General features: G+C 45.6%; 2 non-coding genes across 2 annotated transcripts; both read right to left on the minus strand.

Moving 5' to 3' along the window:
- Positions 1-9,260: 9,260 nt before the first annotated feature.
- On the minus strand, positions 9,261-9,332 carry trnap-ugg (transfer RNA proline (anticodon UGG)). Its single transcript has one exon. It is a non-coding gene; the product is annotated as a tRNA-Pro (tRNA).
- A 190-nt stretch (positions 9,333-9,522) lies between these two features.
- On the minus strand, positions 9,523-9,594 carry trnap-cgg (transfer RNA proline (anticodon CGG)). Its single transcript has one exon. It is a non-coding gene; the product is annotated as a tRNA-Pro (tRNA).
- Positions 9,595-11,754: the final 2,160 nt, after the last annotated feature.

Consider the following 11,754-nt stretch of genomic DNA (forward strand, 5'->3'; position numbering starts at 1 on the left):
CCTGGCCCTTCCTGGGGTACTTTACAGCTTCCAGGGAACCTACCAAGGTACACCAATTGAGGAGACCGCAACGGCGATCACCAACCGGACATCAACTGCCCATCCTTGTGGTGGACGGCTCCGCTTTCAGAGAGCCTACCAAGTTCAACCACCAGAGAGGACTGCAACGATGATCTACCAATGGGACATCACGTGGTCATGATTTTATGTTGATTTGTAACTTGCAGGATAAACAAGATCCAAACCACCAGGGGGGGGTATGTCATGACGTTGGCCTCTTTTGGTACAGGGAGGACAGTTGACCCCTCCCTTTTGCACACAATCCACCCTGTGTGTAAAGGGTAGTAAAAACTCTAAAATTCCAGGAGAGCCTCTGGCCACATGGCCCATAGAGAGACACAGGAAATTCTTCCAACTCATAGAATTGGAAAGCCAAGCGACATTTTGTGTTCTGGAGAAGGTATGGAAGATTGGTGAAGAATCCAGCTACGAACTGATCCGCTTGGTACCATTTTGTGATACTCAGAAGAGACAATATAGCCATATTACCATAAAACTGTTTATATAATAGACTCAGTTTAAGACTTACATCATATGGGTGTATGGAATGTATTAATAAGGATAAAGCTTTTGTAAGACATTGAGATGCTATGTACTGATGTAATGTGATAGAATTGTATTTCTGTGACCAAATCTAACTCAGTCATAGGCACGCCCCCAGGGACCCATACAGGACCAGGCGTCATTTGACAAGCTGTTCTATGGGCACTATAAAACACCCCCGGATTTACATTTCCTCAGACCAGGCCTACACTCCGTTGGCTAATAGGTTTTACCTTCCAATTCCTCTACTGAAAGTGAACCATACCACGTGGTTAACTTTTAGACTATCGATACTGACAGAATAAGAACAAGTCTTTGATATTCATTATTAGTCTGCAGCTAAGTAAATTATATCATTGAACGCGAAGACCAACGAACCAACCATTCGATGACGACATTAATGAATGTCGCTCTGAAAGAGCCATTCTAACCGAGAGAGAGAGAGAGAACGCGGACAAAACTCCCCAACAGAACTACTCTCCAACAAGAATCAGAACGACACACTGAGCGTAAATATATATTGATTGCAATTGTTCCCGAATGAGTGAGCCTTCAATTGTCAATTGTTAATATTAATCAACCCTGTGTAACTTCTCAGCCGACCTTTTATGATCCATTGTTCAACAGGCCGACCTGCCTGTTTAGCCAGTAGGGCACATTCCGATACCAATCCTTTGTGACGATAATGACTGTTTGTATGTTTTTCTGTTAATTACTTAGTGTAGTAAATAAATGATTTTAAGACAATTGATGTATGGATGATTTTAGTAAAGACTGGGTTCGTGCAGATACAACAATTTACGACGTTTGGTATGAGACTGGACTAGAGGTAAATACACCAATTAAACTAGAAGATAATCTGCCTATACTATAATAGAATATAATATTATAGTACAGGAAAGTTATATTAGGAAAATTATAGCTTTGTAATCTGAATATTCTCCTTGGTGCCCCGATCTCCTAGTTAATTACAATTAAACGATTAATCAGTTTAATCGCGTGATAATAATTACAGGGAGCTAATTGATAAACATATCTTCCGTTTAATGGTACCCCCAAAGACACGACAAGATGTACACACCCCCATCAGGCTAGTTGTACACACCCCCATCAGGCTAGATGTACACACCCCCATCAGGCTAGATGTACACACCCCCATCAGGCTAGTTGTACACACCCCCATTAGGCTAGTTGTACACACCCCCATCAGGCTAGATGTACACACCCCCATCAGGCTAGTTGTACACACCCCCATCAAGCTAGTTGTACACACCCCCATCAGGCTAGATGTAGACACCCCCATCAGGCTAGTTATACACACCCCCATCAGGCTAGTTGTACACACCCCCATCAGGCTAGATGTACACACCCCCATCAGGCTAGATGTACACACCCCCATCAGGCTAGTTGTACACACCCCCATCAGGCTAGTTGTACACACCCCCATCAGGCTAGTTGTACACCCCCCCATCAGGCTAGATGTACACACCCCCATCAGGCTAGTTGTACACACCCCCATCAGGCTAGTTGTACACACCAGGCTAGTTGTACACACCCCCATCAGGCTAGACGCCGAACACCGCCCGAACAAGGAGAGGGACCGACTTCGGCGGAAGTCGTGACAGTAGGTTCATTTTGGCAATCATCCCCTTCACACCAAAATGGCCAGCATGCATTTCATTCAGCATGCCCTCCTTCTCCTCCTTAGTGAAAATCACCCTCCTGTGTGGCTGGCCATCCTTTCCCCGTAGGTACATGTGATTGCCTAACAAGTTGAAAGAGAAGAGTTGTCATGCCATTGAAGTGCAAGCTACATACAAACAGAAAGCTAAAAATAACAGTTCAAATCTAATTTTATTTCTCACATGCACTGAATACAACAGATGTAGGTAGACCTTACCGTGAAATGCTTACTTACAAACCTTTACACCAACAATACCGTTCAAGAAAGAGGTACGAAAGTATTTACTAAATAAAGTAAAAAATAAAACAAAAAAGGCCATCCCAGAGCTGCAACATGAATCAACCTTCATTTTTTTAAATCAAAATTAGAGAGACTTTTTCGTCCAACAGTATTTGCACACGTTGTGTTTTGATTTGAATATGTTACAGTCACTCAGTAATGGAAATATAACCTTCACACACTGAACCCAGCCCCCTTATCTCTTCACACGCTGAACCCACCCTCCTTATCTAACTCTTTGTTGTTGTTTTTGTCGAAACTGCTTTCTTTGCTTTATTTTGGCCAGGTCGCAGTTATAAATGAGAACTTGTTCTCAACTGGCCTACCTGGTTAAATAAAGGTGAAATAAATAAATATAAAAATAAATAAATCAGAAACTAGCTTAACAGATTGGTTGTTTGTTACGTTTAGAAATGTAAATATGCTACAGCTGGGCAGTGTCAACTCAGCTGTGAGTAAGATGAAGGAGAGAGTATGTCACTCCCTGATCTGTTCCACCTGTCCTCATTATTGTCTCCACCTCCTCCAGGTGTTGCTTGTTTTCCCCAGTGTATTTATCCCTGTATTTCCTGTCTCTCTGTGCCAGTTTGTCTTGTCTGTTTAGTCAAGTCAACCAGCGGGTTTTTGCCATACTCCTTTTTCAAGTCCTCACGGGTTTTGACCCTTGCTTGTTTCTGGACTCTGTACCTGCCTGCCTGACCATTCTGCCTGCTTTGACCACGAGCATGTCTGCCACTCTGTACCTCCTGGACTCTGAAACAGAATTAGTTTGTCGAGATCGGAGAGGAAGAATTTGACTTGCCTGCACAGAGCCCTGACCTCAACCCCATTGAACACCTTTGGGATTAATTGGAACGCCAGGTCTAATCGCCCAACATCAGTGCCCGACCTCACTAATGCTCGTGGCTGAATTGAAGCAAGTCCCCCTGCAACAATGTTCCAACATCTAGTGGAAAGCCTTCCCAGAAGAGTGAAGGCTGTTATAGCAGCAAAGGGGGGTCCAACTCCATATTAATGCCCTTGATTTTGGAATGAGATGTTCGAACAGCAGGTGTCCAGATACTGTTGGTCATGTGATGTATGTCACAACAGGTGTAAGTATGTGTCATGACAGCATCATGACAGCGTTATGACCATATTATGACAGATTCAATCAAAATGTGCAGGGGTACAGGTTAGTCAAGGTAATTTGTACATGTAGGGGTGAAGTAACTATGCATAGATAATAAACAGTGAGTAGTAGCAGTGTTAAAACAAATGGGGGGGTCAGTGTAAATAGTCCAGGTGGCCATTTGATTAATTATTCAGCAGCTTTATGGCTTGGGGGGGGGGTAGAGGTAGAAGCTGTTAAGAAGCCTTTTGGACCTAGACTTGGCACTCCAGTACCGCTTGCCGTGTGGTAGCAGAAAGAACAGTCTATGACTTGGGTGACTGGAGTCTTTGAGAATTTTTTAGGGCCTTCCTCTGACACCACCTAGAATATAGGTCCTGTATAGCAGTAAGCTTGGCACCAGTGATTTACTGGGCTGTACGCACTACCCTCTGTAGTGCATGATGGTCGGATTCCGAGCAGTTGCCATACCAGGTGGTGATGCAACCGGTCAGGATGCTCTCGCTGGTACAGCTGTATAACTTTTTGGGGCTCTGGGGACCCTTTCAGTCTCCTGAGGGGGGAAAAGGTGTTGTCGTGCCCTCTCGACTGTCTTGGTGTGTTTGGACCATGATAGTTTGTTGGTGATGTGGACACCATGTCATAATGTGTTATGACTCTGGGTGTCAAGTAAAGTGTTACCAACATGTTTTTGGAAATGTTTGCTAATTTATTGAAAATGAAACACAGAAATATCAAATGTATATGTATTAACACCCCTGAGTCAATACATGTTAGAAACACCTTTGGCAGCGATTAAAGCTGAGTCTTTCCGGGTAAATCTCTAAGAGCTTCGCACACCTAGATTGTACAATATTTGCACATTATTCTTTACAACATTCTTCAAGCTCTGTCAAATTGTTCGTTGATCATTGCTAGACAGCCATTTTCAGGTCTTGAACTTGTCATCTTTTCTTCTCGAATCCGGAGGTGTAAAGGCTGTCGTAGAGAGGGGACCAAAGCGCAGCGTGTTGAGTGCTCATGATGAATATTTATTTTAACTCAGAACACTAAAGAAAAAATAACAAAGAGAACGAAAGCGCACACTTCTGTCATGTACAGAAAACTAAACAGAAGACAACTACCCACAAACACAGGTGGGGAAAAAAACCCTACTTAAGTATAATCTCCAATTAGAGACAACGAGGACCAGCTGCCTCTAATTGGAGATCATCCCAAAAAACAACAACATATAAATAGAAAACTAGAACCTAAACATAGAACAAAACATAGAAAAACACAAAACACCCCCTGTCACGCCCTGACCTACTCTACCATAGAAAATAACATCTTACTATGGTCAGGACGTGACAGGAGGATATAAAACATTTTAGAGGTAAGATGGATATCGATTTTTGAGACCTGACATGTAGTATTTTAGTATACATCTTTTCATATTAATGTGAAATTGCTGTTCTTTTTAGAAGATTTCTGATCATGTGACATGTTAACGGAGCACTGAGCGTACAGCAAGCGTTGTCTTTTTCAAAGCCTTTTACACGTTACCCTGTTCTACCCTATTCTACCCTATTGTACCCTATTGTACCCTATTGTATTTTAGTCAATGCCACACCAACATTGCTCATCCTAATATTTCTTAATTCTGTTATTTTACTTATTAGATCTGTGTGTATTGTTGTGAATTGTTAGATATTACTGCACTGTTGGAGCTAGAAACACAAGCATTTCACTACACCCGCAATAACATCTGCTAAATATGTCACACCCTGATCTGTTTCACCTGTCCTTGTGATTGTCTCCACCCCCCCCCCCCAGGTGTTGCCCATCTTCACCATTATCCCCTGTATATTTATACCTGTGTTCTCTGTTTGTTTGTCTGCGAGTTCGTCTTGTTTGTCAAGTCAACCAGCGCGTTTTTGTGTCTCAGCTCCTGCTTTTCCCCCAGTCTCTCTTTTTCACGCCCTCCTGGTTTTGACCCTTGCCCTGCCTGACCACTCTGTCTGACCCTGAGCCTGCCTGCCGACCTGTAACTTTTCCCCACCTCTGGATTGTTTGACCTCTGCCTGTCTGCCGTCCGGTACCGTTGCCCCACCTCTGGTTTACTGACCCCCTGCCTGCCTTGACCTGTCTATTGCCTGCCCCTGTTGTAATATTAAACCATTGTCAATTTGATGTGACTGGATCTGGGTCTTACCTTGATTCCTGATAAAATATGTGACCAATAAAATGTCATTTTATACTGGTCACCAATGGACACCCAGTCAACAAAGTGTTTCTAAATAACCACACACCTCTATTATGACACGGAGGGTAGCGGCATGGCGGTATGGAGGGTAGGGGCATGGCGGTACGGAGGGTAGGGGCATGGCGGTACGGAGGGTAGGGGCATGGCGGTACGGAGGGTAGGGGCATGGCATGGCGGTACGGAGGGTAGGGGCATGGCGGTACGGAGGGTAGGGGCATGGCGGTACGGAGGGTAGGGGAATGGTGGTACGGAGGGTAAGACAAAGGAGGTACAGGTCAACAACTCCTTTAATTACATCAAGTGAAGAGGACTCACCATTCTGCCTGTGAGGAGGCATGTTTCTGTCCGTTAGCCTCCACCCTCTCCTCCTCCTCTTCTTTACACTCAGGCATGTGGTCCAAGAGGTGTGAGATGACCCACAGCGCCTCCTGAAGGTTAAGGCCGCGCCGTACACACGTGGTCTGGCTGCACAGCAGGCCGCTCCTGGGCTGGGACATGGTGTCTAAGCAGGCGGCACAGAAGGTGTGTCTGCAGTAGAGCACCCAGGTGATCCGGTCCTGACGGGAGTAGGGTTGATAACATACTCCCTGTCCTCACACAGAACCATGGACTGGGTCTTGAAGGGATACCTGGACTGGAAGAGCCTGGGTGGAGCAGCAATACTGGAGTACTTGGCTGTCAAGCTTACCGGGCTGGAGGAGTGTAGGCCGCGCAGGGCTATCTTGAGGTTAGTATGGTAGATGCAGCAAAGAGGGAGCAGCAGGCCTGGGGGGGCTACCTGAACATGAGGAAGCCTGGTGTGGAGGGGCCTGGGTGGGTTGCAGAGACTGGGGTACTGGGCTGGAGTAGCAGGGCTAGGGATACTGGGTAGCAGGGGATACTGGGTAGCAGGGCTGGGTATACTGGGTAGCATGGGATACTGGGTAGCAGGGCTGGGGATAGTAGGTAGCAGGGGATACTGGGTAGCAGGGCTGGGGATAGTAGGTAGCAGGGGATACTGGGTAGCAGGGCTGGGGATAGTAGGTAGCAGGGGATACTGGGTAGCAGGGCTGGGTATACTGGGTAGCATGGGATACTGGGTAGCAGGGCTGGGGATACTGGGTAGCATGGGATACTGGGTAGCAGGGCTGGGGATAGTAGGTAGCAGGGGATACTGGGTAGCAGGGCTGGGGATAGTAGGTAGCAGGGGATACTGGGTAGAAGGGCTGGGGATAGTAGGTAGCAGGGGATACTGGGTAGAAGGGCTGGGTATACTGGGTAGCATGGGATACTGGGTAGCAGGGCTGGGGATAGTAGGTAGCATGGGATACTGGGTAGAAGGGCTGGGGATAGTAGGTAGCAGGGGATACTGGGTAGGAGGGCTGGGTATACTGGGTAGCATGGGATACTGGGTAGCAGGGCTGGGGATAGTAGGTAGCAGGGGATACTGGGTAGCAGGGCTGGGGATAGTAGGTAGCAGGGGATACTGGGTAGCAGGGCTGGGGATAGTAGATAGCAGGGGATACTGGGTAGCAGGGCTGGGTATACTGGGTAGCATGGGATACTGGGTAGCAGGGCTGGGGATACTGGGTAGCATGGGATACTGGGTAGCAGGGCTGGGGATAGTAGGTAGCAGGGGATACTGGGTAGCAGGGCTGGGGATAGTAGGTAGCAGGGGATACTGGGTAGCAGGGCTGGGGATAGTAGGTAGCAGGGGATACTGGGTAGCAGGGCTGGGGATAGTAGGTAGCAGGGGATACTGGGTAGGAGGGCTGGGTATACTGGGTAGCATGGGATACTGGGTAGCAGGGCTGGGGATAGTAGGTAGCATGGGATACTGGGTAGCAGGGCTGGGGATAGTAGGTAGCAGGGGATACTGGGTAGGAGGGCTGGGTATAGTGGGTAGCAGGGGATACTGGGTAGCAGGGCTGGGGATAGTAGGTAGCATGGGATACTGGGTAGCAGGGCTGGGGATAGTAGGTGGCAGGGGATACTGGGTAGGAGGGCTGGGTATACTGGGTAGCAGGGGATACTGGGTAGCAGGGCTGGGTATACTGGGTAGCAGGGCTGGGGATAGTAGGTAGCAGGGGATACTGGGTAGCAGGGCTGGGTATACTGGGTAGCAGGGGATACTGGGTAGCAGGGGATACTGGGTAGCAGGGCTGGGGATAGTAGGTAGCAGGGCTGGGGATAGTAGGTAGCAGGGGATACTGGGTAGCAGGGCTGGGTATAGTAGGTAGCAGGGCTGGGGATAGTAGGTAGCAGGGGATACTGGGTAGCAGGGCTGGGGATAGTAGGTAGCAGGGGATATTGGGTAGCAGGGCTGGGGATAGTAGGTAGCAGGGGATACTGGGTAGCAGGGCTGGGGATAGTAGGTAGCAGGGGATACTGGGTAGCAGGGCTGGGGATAGTAGGTAGCAGGGGATACTGTGTAGCAGGGCTGGGGATAGTAGGTAGCAGGGGATACTGGGTAGCAGGGCTGGGGATAGTAGGTAGCAGGGGATACTGGGTAGCAGGGCTGGACAGAAAGACATGCGGATACTGTATGTTATAGAAACAGAGACAGGCAGATATGCGGATACTGTATGTTATAGAAACAGAGACAGGCAGAAAGTCAGCTCTGCTGCATGCCTGTGTCCTTTTCAGAGCGTATGAATGTTATGGAGCAGTTTGGTGCTGTCTCTCCTCTAAAGGAAGGTTGGCACAGCAGCCTGCCTGCCTGTGTGATGCTTTGCTACTGGGCTCATATCTATCTGACTGGCTGGGAGCTCACACCCTTTGTTTAGGGTGCTTGACAGAGGGCAGGTGGCCGAAGGAAGACGTGTGTTTTTGGGGGGAGGGTGTGTGTGTGTGAGAGAATTATATATTTCATTTTGCTTTGGCAATGTAATAAATCAGAGAGAGAAAAAGAGAGTGGGGTGGTCGCGGTATTTTGCAAGCACTAATATCATGTGTGGGGCTCTACAATATATCTAAAGTCAACACCAGGACCCAGAAAGATAACCGCCATAGACAACACACAGCACGGTTCGGCGCGTATTTAATAAAGTGAATCTATCGATTCTAGCGTTTTGCACAGCCTGATGGAATAAACTACCTTCCGAAATTATGGCAATTTAACGGGATGACATGAGACCAAAAAACAGGTTGATGGTGACTTGCAAAAACTGGGACATACTGCCCCCTACAAACAATAACAGATATGACAGTCAAACATAAAAACTGACAAACAAAAAATCTAGACTTTGTCCACAGATTTCTTAATTTCTACATGTAGGTTAATGATCTGTATAGTTTTAGGAGTAAGCATGAGGCTGATTTACGGCATTACACACATACCCGAGACTGGAAAAAAAAGCGGGCTCGTCCGGGATTTGAACCCGGGACCTCTCGCACCCAAAGCGAGAATCATACCCCTAGACCAACGAGCCACATTGCAATTCAAAAACTAGACAGTATATATACCCTTCATTCTACATCAAGTGGGATTACACATCTCCCAAAAGTAAATGGCATCATAAAAAAATCGTATTTTAAATACCATTTACCCTATGTTACTGCTTGTATAAATGGTTTGCTTCCATTTCATTTAGCTAACGTCGAGATAAAAAAGAAAAATGAGGGCTCGTCCGGGATTTGAACCCGGGACCTCTCGCACCCGAAGCGAGAATCATACCCCTAGACCAACGAGCCACGTGCAGTTGCATGCAACGTTTTATTTTATAAAATAATAACACTGACAAATCCTTCCGCAACTTTATCATATATTTGTCGTTTTAATACGCTAGTTAGACAGCTACCTAGCAAATATTACAACAAATAGCGACTTTGAACTAGCTAGCTAGTTATACACCACATCAGCTGGGTTAATTAACAACTATTAGCTAGTAGCAGTGCTAGTAGCCTCCTGCTATCTCCAGGAGTGAGAAATGTCTTTTGTATTTTAAACTGTTGTCTTTTTGTTCGCTAGGGTCATTTACTTTAAATGTTGTTTGTTTTCCCAGTAGCCTACTTGGTGTGAACTGCTGAATGCTCATTTTTATTTTATTTAACCAGGTAGGCCAGTTGAGAACAAGTTCTCATTTACAACTGCGACCTGGCCAAGATAAAGCATAGCAGTTCGACAACATACAACAACACAGTTACACAAACATACAGTCAATAATACAGTAGAAACAATATAATGTTGTCATGTGTTGCTACCATGTTGTTGTTATATTGTGTTACTACCATGCTGTGTTGTCATGTGTTGCTGCCATGTTGTTGTTATATTGTGTTACTACCATGTTGTTGTCATGTGTTGCTGCCATGTTGTGTTTCTACCATGTTGTTGTCATGTTGTGTTGCTACCATGCTATATTGTTGTCTTTAGGTCTCTCTTTATGTAGTGTTGTGTCGTCTCTCTTGTCGAAATGTGTGTTTTGTCCGATATTTATATGTTATTTCTTAATTTATTTTTAATCCCAGGCCCCCGTCCCCTCAGGAGGTCTTTTGCCTTTTCATAGGCCGTCACTGTAAATAAGGATTTGTTCTAAACTGACGTTAAATAAAGGTGAAATAAAGAAAATAACAACAACATGGTAAACACAACATGGTAGCAGCACAAAACATGGTACAAACATTATTGGACACAGACAACAGCACAAAGGACAAGAAGGTAGAGACAACAATACATCACACAAAGCAGCCACCACTGTCAGTAAGAGTGTCAATGATTGAGTCTTTGAATGAAGAGATTGAAATAAAACTGTCCAGTTTGAGTGTTTGTTGCAGCTCGTTGATTGTTGACACATCAACCAGGACTAAAGGAAAGGTTCACCCCTTTTTTTGAACGTTTTTGTGCATCTCTGAGTGATGTTTTATCGATTCCCTGGGTCATTTGATGTTTACATGTGAATGTAAATTATTGGCGTTCAAGCATGCAGAAATCCGGCCGGTATAACGTAGCACTGTGATAAAAGTCGCTCTCATTAAACTGTAAATTCATAGAAATACGACTTTTAGATCGTGAAAACGTTTGTCATACACCTCCGATTTCAGTACTGGCCAGTGTCATAACTCGGCAGGATGTCTTCTCACATTGATCACATTTTTTTGCGATATTCCTACCTCGAGAAATGTGTGATTTAACAGAAAGTGTAGTACATTTTCCGTATTTGTCTGTCTCTTTAGTCCAGGATGCATTCAATGCATGTTGCCGTTGTCAGAGATATTATAGAAAGGAGATAGGAATCCAATGAATGACGAACGTTTTACACCCCCGCCCAGTAAACTGTTGACCAATCGCGTTCACGTTGTCATGCCGCGTCAAGCGGTCGCTAAGCTAATCGTCACGCAATCCTTTCTCAAAATCAGTGTATATGTCGAGAAATCTGCCTATTTTTCCTCTGGAAAAGATGTGTAATGTTGTTCTTCTTGTTAACGAAATTAGTGTTAATGTTGAGTTTTTGAGAAGCTTGCGCCCAATAGACTCCCATTCACTCCTTGAAGGAGAGTGCCCCCTTGTCCCGAATCGCCCAGAATGCACCGCTCGGCCCATTGACATAACATGGGGAGTGGATTTTTCCTTTAAGGTGCATGGCAATTTGTGATTATTGTTGTTGTTTTGGTAATCAGTGGCTGTATCGGAGGGGGAGTAGTTTCCCTCTCCTAGGCAATCAGGAATTTGTACAGGGAGATGGGCTCTTCTCCTCTGCTAGGCAATTAGTGTTAGTACTTCAGCAGTGTTATTTTAGTGCCTTATTGCAAAAAGGATGCATGTTTTGGAATATTTGTTTTTTCTTACAGGCTTCCTTTTCCACTTTGTCATTTAGGTTAGTATTGTGGAGTAACTACAGTGTCGTTGATCCATCT

Source organism: Salmo salar, chromosome ssa10 (genome assembly GCF_905237065.1).
Source record: "Salmo salar chromosome ssa10, Ssal_v3.1, whole genome shotgun sequence".
NCBI classification, from domain to species: domain Eukaryota; kingdom Metazoa; phylum Chordata; class Actinopteri; order Salmoniformes; family Salmonidae; genus Salmo; species Salmo salar.